The sequence below is a fragment of the Glandiceps talaboti genome, chromosome 17 (assembly GCF_964340395.1).
Source record: "Glandiceps talaboti chromosome 17, keGlaTala1.1, whole genome shotgun sequence".
NCBI classification, from domain to species: domain Eukaryota; kingdom Metazoa; phylum Hemichordata; class Enteropneusta; family Spengelidae; genus Glandiceps; species Glandiceps talaboti.
In genome coordinates, this window is record NC_135565.1 from 18382209 (window position 1) to 18392208 (window position 10000).

The following is a 10000-nucleotide window of genomic DNA, read 5'->3' on the forward strand; positions in this document are numbered from 1 at the left end:
ACGTGCTAACAGTTTGACGCTTGACTGATTTTTTATTACTTGGATTGAAATAAGACTAACCATCGGCGAGTAAGGGAATGAGCAGGATTTACGGCAGAGGTCCAGTAGGGAGAAAGTGTCGGCGCGACGACAAAGTCGAGGGATACAAAAGGGATTCTAATCGTCTGAAAGGGTAGACGAATGAACTTTAATTTGTGATATTCTTTGAACCAAATTAAAGCTCAGGTGCAGTCGATCACATCATATATTTGCAAAAATATTTTGCGGTTTCACCCGACGAGGAAGTTTTCATCGACACGATTACGTCATCGCTCAGTTAATATACCGACAACGAGATGTAAATGTATGCATATATGACATGTCGAAGTATGAATTTTGTTCTGTAATACGAAAAAAAGCTCTATTATTTCGGTCAGTTTAGGTTTATAGACGTCGTAATTGTGCTGTACAGCTGTCCTTCGCTGCAGGAGTATATCTAACGTATAGACCTTATCGAGTAGGGTATATGATCTAAGGTATACAGGTCGCGTACCAAGACCTAGAGCTGCCTGCAAAAGTCATTTGTTAATCTCTTATCACATTCCAGAATGACAAACACCTGAACAACCTGGTTTCTCTTTCAAAGGGTTACTTTTATAGATCAGCGTACCTTGCTATGTCAAGAGGTCCCTTTAAGTCTTGTTGACAGCTAGTATACTGAAGACACGGCACTCCATTGTACTTGCCACAAAACGTTCTATTAATACGTGATCATGAACTCTGAATTCATTCTCGTAGGCCATGGCGCCAGGGCAAAAGTTTTCCTCAGACGGAACAAACGCGACGATCCGTACAGGGATTAATAGCATCTAAGGTACACCGTCCAGAGGCCATGGTCTCATTCGTGTGACACATAGCTCGATTAACACACACACACACACACACACACACACATACACACATACACACACACACACACACACACACACACACACACACACACACACACACACACACACACACACACATTACCAGTATTTTGGCAAATCACAGAACATCATGGTCCAGTCTGGTATTTCAGTGAGATACTACTGTGGAACCGAGCTATCAGCTTTATCAGCTTTTTAAGATAGACAAAACTAACAGTGGTGTTGTTCGATGTGGTATGTTACAAATATTGGTGATAGTGGTGTCTTTTTTACTTTACTACTAGTGATATCAGATTCAAGCTCACTTTTTACAGAGACTGAGAAGAAATGCATTTCTCATCATTACAGTGAAACAGTTTTGTGACCTGTCGGCAGAATATCTTTCCTTGTCACGTGGTTACATCGAACTCATACTACACCACCAGAGAAGTCTTTGAGTGTGTACCGTGGCAGTACGCTATCGTCTAAAGTTGTATATCAGGATTAGTACTGGTTGACCTTGGGTCAAATAACGCTACACACAGCGACACAGACGGCATCACATCAAAGGATCGCTTACAATAAAGACCACAATATGGAACTTCTTGCATTTCTGCAAACAAACTCACGTAATATAAAAGCCAGGAACGCTAAACGTTATGGACATGAAAGGGTTGACAAGAACGATTCATCATTTGAGCAGACATATTGTTAAGTGATAACTTTGAAGGAACTGTGCCAAAGTACGACCAAAGTTGGCAAATTGAAGTACCACGAGAAAGAGGAATTTATGACCGTTAATTAAGTTGGCAAATGTTACGAAAAAGATAAATTATGGCAGGTGTATAAGTGAAGTTACCTGTTGTGTATCTTCCTTATAAATTGTTGAAATGTCAGTAAAGACAGTTTTTGTATAGCTCTCTCTCGTATAGTAGTAATGTATAGTTTTAAGGTAGAAGAGACCTTTCAGCGTGGTTACAGCCTACAATCACTGGCAGTAGTTGAAGGCATTCCTCGGCCACTTTACCCCAATATCAGGCCACTAACACAATTTAACTATGCCACTCCGAATGTGAATGGACAAACATCTGGTAAAGACATTTCACAAAATTGACAATCAATATTAACAAAGGCCACGTGACGTACAGCTTTCACCTGCCCCTTTTTTGAAATTATGTATTAATGACAAGTCAGTCGGAGAGATGGGGGTGGGTGTGGGGGGGGGAGACCGTGTATAAAATGGTATGGGGGGGGGGGGGGGTCCTCTGAGACTTCAAACCAAAACTGTAATCATACCAAAAATCCCTTTCTCACGAAATCAGACATGGCTTCCATTAAAAATCAGTATTTTTAATTTACAATTTGCGATACCTGTGCTTGCTGAAAAGTATGTCCTTTCTAATACCTTGTGATCACAAAAAACCCACCCCTCCCAGAGGACCCTCCCCGTACGGTCGTCTATGGGCTCCACCCCCGGGCAAGTCAGTATTTAAACATAGTAAAGTGCAGCCTTCAGACAACTGTACATGTAATGCGTTATCTCAAACGAATTGTGTGGCGTATATGTTTCAAATATTCATGTCCCAATGTTGACCTCTTCTGATTGAAGCACTTTCCCGCAGAAACATCCAGCCAAATTTTCGTTTTCAAAAAATGTTTTTGATAATTCGATTTTATTTTAGACTAAGTCAATTTGGAATAGTATTATCTATTGTTTGGTGTACAGAGGAGGGCAACATTTTTTAAATCGCTGATAAAAAGCGAGTTGCCCCATTGTTGGCAGATATCATGGCTGAAGAATTAAGGTCACGTATTCACGATACACACGGCGACTACGACTCAATGCGTGCATATCGCATGGGTCCTAGAAATTTGATGGGTTTATCATGGGGGAGGAGGGGGGGGGGGCAAGCTACAATAATGCAAACTCAGTTTAAAACACAAATAAAATTTTAAGAGTCGGGGTTTTACCACATACAGTTTGCGTGCCTAAAGGACGTACTGTCATAGTTTCAGAACAGGCTGGGGTTATGGCGGCGTACCTAGCGAATTTACGGTCATCTGGCTGACTGTAAATGTGAGTCTGAACACATTAAATATATTCACATATTGTCTGAGGTCAAAGACAACAATGTACATTAATTAACACTCACCTGATAGAGCTCGTGAGAATAACGAAGAAACGCACAAATTTCGAAAGAAACTGGTCGTTGAATATTTGTAAGGTGTTCCTACTGTAGGTGTAGCAATGTTTGTGCACGGACACTTGTTATTCCACTTTCGTGCTTGCAATGTTTAGTCTCAATACATTACAAAAAGCGGAGAATGACCCACCTTGTAAAGGAAAGGTCATACAGGCTGAGTTCACTCACAATTAAGAAGGGTCCCGTGTCTACGGTCACTCAAAAGTTAGATTTTGAAAATACCTTGCCAGTAAATTGTGAAGCACTATCCGTTTACATCCAGTGTTTTTAAAACCCACCTTTCCAGCCTCCCCCCTCCATACCCCCTCCCCCATCTCATTCAATTGCCTTGACTGAAAATCCGATAAATTTGTCAATGAGAAGTAATACCAATGCAGAATGTTAATTCAATTGCTTACTAATAATGTGTTTTTTTTTCGGAAATAAAAGTTATGCGAAACTACGGAAAACTTTCCAATCTGGGTAATATCGGTAGTAAACATTTCAGGACCATATGAATTTGTTCTTTTTTCCATATTTACTCAACTCTTGAAATCTGTACTAAATTTCGATCAAAACAAACAGACAATGTAGCTAGCTAGTCAAAGAGTAGTTTATATTTGCAACATCTTTATGCGTGAATCATCATGACTCCACTGATAAGCTAACACTAATACAAAGACCTATGATTGAAACCTGGCCTTTAAGCACAAGATTTATTAAATAGAGGTAGCGTGCGAAATAGATCAGCTTTCGACTTTTCACGGTGTCCAAACAACGGCATGCCTAGACAGGCCTAGCCAGATTTAACAACCTGACAATATCAATGAATAGGTGTTCAAATACAATGAATGATAAGTGCAAGTTCCAGGAATTGCCTAGGTTTACAAAACACTTCTTGGTAGTCAAAATTTATATTTACTGTGGGGAAACGTTTTCCTAATTGTACCACTTAAAGTGCTCGATAAGAGTATAAGAATATCCAATCTTATTCTATGCTTTTAAAGCAGGAGGGTATCATAATGCCACGGACCTCGTTTCTAAGCCACGGGTGCCAATATTTATAGCTCTGTAGAAAGATCACGTGATGTAGGATTGGTAAAAGTATTTTCTGGGTCCCCTGAGTATAAAGCAATGGTGTTGAGATAAATTCAGCTCCACCTTTGGCCTCGGTCGGATTCGGATTAAACTTTAGATGTGAAAAACAGTTGTCTGGTAGAGCTAAAGCAAACAGTTGGCCCTGTACAAACTAATGGTTATATATATATATATATATATATATATATATATATATATATATATATATATATATATATATATATATATATATATATATATATATATATATATCTAATGCACTAGGCTCCACTAATGATAAGGCTAAGGCGAGAATCTAGATTGAATCACGAGCCTTTAAAAGTCCCTGCCTCCCCGTCTGTGTTTATGACTACAGCCTTAGACGTACAGAGATTAAATAAAGTCCCCTGCCACGGATCATATTTTACGACTATCAACATATACTGACACAAGACAATATAAAACATGGAATTAAAACTAGTAATGCGATGATACAGCTAGCTACCACAAAACCGAGCAGTTGTTATGTACGGCTATGAAACCACAAACTAATTTTGAAAATCAGCATTCGCTAAAACTTTCACAGCATCACTCAACTTATATGCACCTACCTACCTACGTGTGCGAACCGTACTGCAGAAGTATATGTATGGAGTTGTCCAGGATGGATGCCGTCGGAGCTCTGGACCTCTTTCTACTGACTTCGACTCTTATATATATATATATCGAATAACTTATCTGGATAAATTTACATAAGGACTACCTAAGTATGCTACTAGTTTGGTGACACTTCTGATTGACTGGAAGCTGGACGCCCTTAAATCAAGCGACGCATGTGCAGTCAGGAGAAAATAATGTCCTTGCCCCAAACTAGCGGGGTTTCATTGTATTCTTGTACATGAGCATAAAGTAAACCTTGTCAACGTTAATTCGATATTTACAAAAAGCAAATATTTTGCACTATCTGTCTTGGACCATGTGAACATTTTTCTTTTATTTCGTCAAGTGAATTTGACACTGACAGGGTTTGATCACGGTGAATACTGTTGGGGGTTATTCGTTGTGTGAACACGGCATACTGTGCGTGTCCCTATCCGAAAGTAACTGTTATCTCAGTCATGCATATGTTAGTGTCTGTGTGTACTTTTATCGATAAAAATTACGGGGTCAAGCCTTGCCGTTGCCGTTTCTTTCTCGATGGCGAAATTCCTTTTTGAACCACACTTTTGTCAATTCAGCTGTGAAATTAGGGACTTGGTAGGATATAGGTTGCAATATCAATGTTTTGATACTATGCGTTAATAAAAACTGTTGTCTATTCTCCCGAGGAAATTGAGGGATTATAACTAAGGGCAGTTGTGTTGTTATAGGTCCGTACCAGGGGTATTAATTGTAGCTCGCCGTTCACATTATAAATAGAATGGTATACCCTGCATTCAAAGGTATCTGACACCATTTTGAAGGCTCAATCTGTATATTTGTTCGCCAGAAAATCATCCCCCGGGGTGTCTCCGCCTGAGTATAATATTACACGTTTTGACTATATGGTTTGTGAGTGATCCTTTGTAACCGAAAACGTTAGAACTGTTCAAAATGTTAAACCCTTCTAAGAAATTGTTTTCCGGTTTCGGGATATTTCTTTTTATGGTTGAATCAAGACGTGTTATAGTATATATGTATGAATGAATTAACATGTTTATCCTTCTAACAAACAGCAAAGGGGAAAAAGACTGCATTCTGTCACTGTAAATGAATCGTGTCATTCGTCTGTCAACGTAAGACACCATATTGGTTGACTTGACTATTTCAGTCTACTCTAGATATCCATAGTAACGTTGTGTGGTAGTACTAATCATCATCCAACATACCATTGATGGTGGCAGTGTGGTCTCCACCATACAATATACCTAGATACCAATCTAACTCTGGGTGGTGATGGTGGCAGTGTGGTCTTAGCTGTACAATACACCTAGATACCCATGATGTAGTAGTCTAGCTCCTATAAAGTATCGTTTACCATTTATACACCTCCACGTTGGCATCCAGACTACCCGTGTAGTAACGTGGTGTGGTAGCATTGACTATGTCTGTCACACAACTGATAGCAGGCAGTGTGGTTTTTACCTTACAATAAATAGATAAAGCACAACTTGGAAGGCTAGAATACCCATCTAACGTTGTGTTCTGTTATTTACAGCTCTGTAATCAAGAGTGTCGCACCACTGATATCAGGAGTGTGGTCCTAACTATGCAATAAACCATAAACCATAAACCCAATGTTTGATTTTCATTCTCACTGCTAACAAATTAGCACACACACATTACTTTATCTAGGAATTGTCATGGCTATCTGAAAGTCATCAAATGAATCAAACCCCCACTTGATTCTAAATGGTATGGGTGACAAGACGACACATATATAAATCTCTCTTACATTCGCTTTTCAATTGACATGCACGTACATTGGAATCGTTGACGTTTCAGTGGGTTAATAATGACGTGACCTGACACCACTGAGAGGTCAAGAGGTCAACATACCGACAGAATCTGATACATTCACTGATATGATTGTAGGAGTCGAGATCTTTCGGTGTCAGAAACACTCATGCATATTATCAATTCAACAACCTACTATATGCATGTACTCGTATGTATATATCATTATATGTATGTATGTAAGTGGTTGATAATAGTAAATGAGGTCGAGGTTTTGTTATGACTTATAGACTACGATAATATGAAAAAGCCAGACTTTGATATTTCACTGTCTTGAATTTGTAGATAGGAGATTGCCATTGTTCTAGGGGAGCCTTCAGTATTTACAGGGGGAGGGCCGGAGGAATCGGGGGGGGGGGTCACATTTTACAAACCTATTCTTGGGGGAGGTTCATATTTTGCATAATAATGTTTGGCGGGGGGTAACATTTTACAATCCGTAGTTTTGTGACCAAATTGAAGATTCAATGATTGTCAATTTGTTTTGTTTATGTAAAAGTGAGACGAGCACTCAAGATTTATTTTTACGAGTACTTTACATGCCAAATACAAATAAATATAGTGTAAGAAAATTTTAAGCTAAAGGAAACTATCATACAATGTAGTTAGTTTTGACAAATCTGTTAATTTGTAAATACTGATTCGCCCTAAAGTTTGGAAAAGTAATTGCAATTCTGTCTTGATATCAAAATAATGACGATACATGAATAAGTAGTTGAGTGTTTTCATATCGGTTGCCATGGCAATACCACCATTAATGTAGTAGGAGCGTGGCTATCACAAAGATGACAAGAGAAACAATGTGTGTATAGGATCATGCTGTATGTCATTGCTGTAAGAATCAAGTTGTGCCGTAGAGGGCGCACGGGTCCGTGGAAGGCCTATATGAAAACAACTTATACAAAGTCGTTCCCAGCTGTACTAATGTACAGTGGGTATGAGGTTCTCCCTTTGATTATCTTTTTATTGATAGAGACACAGACCACCAAGAATTCAGAATTATGTCCGCCACTAATATTTGATATTGGTCCGGTAGCCACTCTTGGGCCTAAAATGCAAATATGTATGGACCCGGTTCTCAATCATTCTCATCATCGAAGTGATGAACTCTTTATTTGTATCATTACACTGACGAATTTGTATCAGCAATATATTTCTAACGGAAAAGAACTTAACTATGTGCAACGACTTTTTTGCAAAATGGGTATTACATCGATATCATTGATAGTCTATCTGCTAGACCCCGGATGTTCTTCCGATACAATACGACACACGACCGAACATCGCTATCGAGGATGGAACATCCAAGGTCTAGCAAATGCCATCTCTACAGTTCAGGGATATAAATAACTGCCAATCAGAGAACCGCATTAGCGACAAGCACAAACAGAGGACAATGGCTAATTTTTCATGCATATTCATCTTAAGGAGGGGTTTGCAAAAATAACCACCAAGGCGTTAACTGAAATGTGTGAATGACAACGTCTACACACTCATCAAACACAATTACCATAAACTGATAAGACAGAGTTATGACATAAATATGTTTGTAACATCTGCATGCAGAGATTGAATATATTAAAGCATATACATTTAATTTATTATTCATTTATATATAGTTTTTGTTTTGTTGATCACAATAGTTCCTAATTTATAATTTGATACTGAAACTGTGGCTTCTAAGCTTTCCCCTTGGTTACAAGCCTACTTTGATGTGTTGGTGTTCATTAACTAAATCATCCAGGACACAATTAATCCGTTTCGATCACAAGAGCGCCCCCATGCGTTGTTCATGTACATATTCCTTTATAAACGTAGGATATCTCAATTTCACCCGAGGTGGCGCTCACAAATAGCTGTGTGTTTAAGCAAATTACTCCAAATCGATATACCAAACTCATTAAAAAATATTCCACAACTTATCTAAGAGTAGCAATACAATACTTCCGCAATTTTAAAAAGATTGATAAAACTAAGTTTTAACCCAGCTGAGCCTGAAATTTTGTATGTAGGTCATATTTCGCCAACTTAAACTAAATCTGGCGATCGATCGGTGGATATGGATAACGACACCGTTTAATTTCGACTTTTTTTCCACTTGAAACTTCAATTCCAGACGAAAACAACCATCAATTTAAAACAAAATAAATTACTCACCCTTCTGAGTAATCGAACTTATTGCAATCATTGATAGATGGTTTTATTACCAGAATATACTTCCACAATAAAGTATTTCCGGACGCGTGTTAAAAGGAGAGAATTTCAAAGATTTCACCAAATGTATATCAGTGTTTTGAAGACTATGTCCACGATTACAAAATTGTAGACCCGTTTAACGTATGTTTCAGCACGACGCAGACATTATTGTGTTTGGGGAATTCCCCCTCTACCTGTAAATAAAGGGGTTTTGTCGTATAATTATATAAAGTGAAAGTAGGTCACACGATATATCACCGCTTTCATTTCCTTAAAGGCCGTGAAAGAGGAAGCGGAACAAGGACATGCAAGTCGGTAACACGGTGTCTCTGAAAACGCGGTAACACGGTGTCACACGAGTATTCGTATCCTGAAACTAGCTAAAAGTAGTTTGAGGGCACAGACAACATCGCAAGTAGGTCCGTTCATTGCAAGAATGCCCCTGGCAAGATATATCATATGCATTCAATCGTTCACCAGGCCTGTTTACTGCAAAATAATATCCCTCATGGCTAGCCTGTTCCGGACATTTTCAATGTAAACACATTTCAAACCAGCTAATTTGAGTCAAACCACGTCCATGCAAACTTAGGATATATGAGACATGCATAACATGCGAAGAGTCCCTCAAAAAGCCACGTGAAATTTGAACAAACAATAAGAACTCGGAATGTACTCACTAAGTTTTTCTATATTGTCAGCAAATGTAAACCCGTTCTTTACTTGGGATAAAAGTCACGTGACGGTTTAGACGGGGCACATAAAAAATACCATACCCACCATGATGAAGTTCAACATCAAATGGTCTCGTTACGTAATGAACAATGCGTAGCAAAAAATGGGATTTTTTTTCGAATCTGTAGGAATGTGTAATATTGTTAGAGTTTTGAGTTACTAAAGTTTTTATTAAAAATCCGGGTTGTCATCAATCTCCAGGATATACTGTAATAATTAATATTGCATGTCGTGAAATCGACAGGATGTCACGTGATGTGTTATAAATTATTCTCCATAGTTACGTTACCACAACATATTAGAAGATAGAGAGTTGGAGAAATTGAACATTATCAAGTAATCATTCAATCGTCCAACCAACCAACCAACCAACCAACCAACCAACCAACCAACCAACCAACCAACCAACCAACAAACCAACCAGCC

The 10000-nt window shown here is 38.6% G+C and overlaps 1 protein-coding gene across 3 annotated transcripts in view; it reads right to left on the reverse strand.

Annotated features, from left to right (window-relative positions):
- LOC144448401 (sulfotransferase 1B1-like) overlaps positions 1-10000 on the reverse strand; it is a 19429-nt gene that overhangs the window by 4930 nt on the left and 4499 nt on the right. Inside the window, exon 1 of one of the 3 annotated variants that reach the window (XM_078138632.1) lies at positions 4763-4840. The exons of 1 other annotated variant lie outside the window; for it this stretch is intronic. The gene's annotated coding sequence lies outside the window, so the exon portion shown is untranslated. Of the gene's footprint in view, positions 1-3040; positions 3166-4762; positions 4841-10000 lie in introns of those variants that run through there. One more of the 3 variants, XM_078138630.1, reaches the window with a different exon arrangement.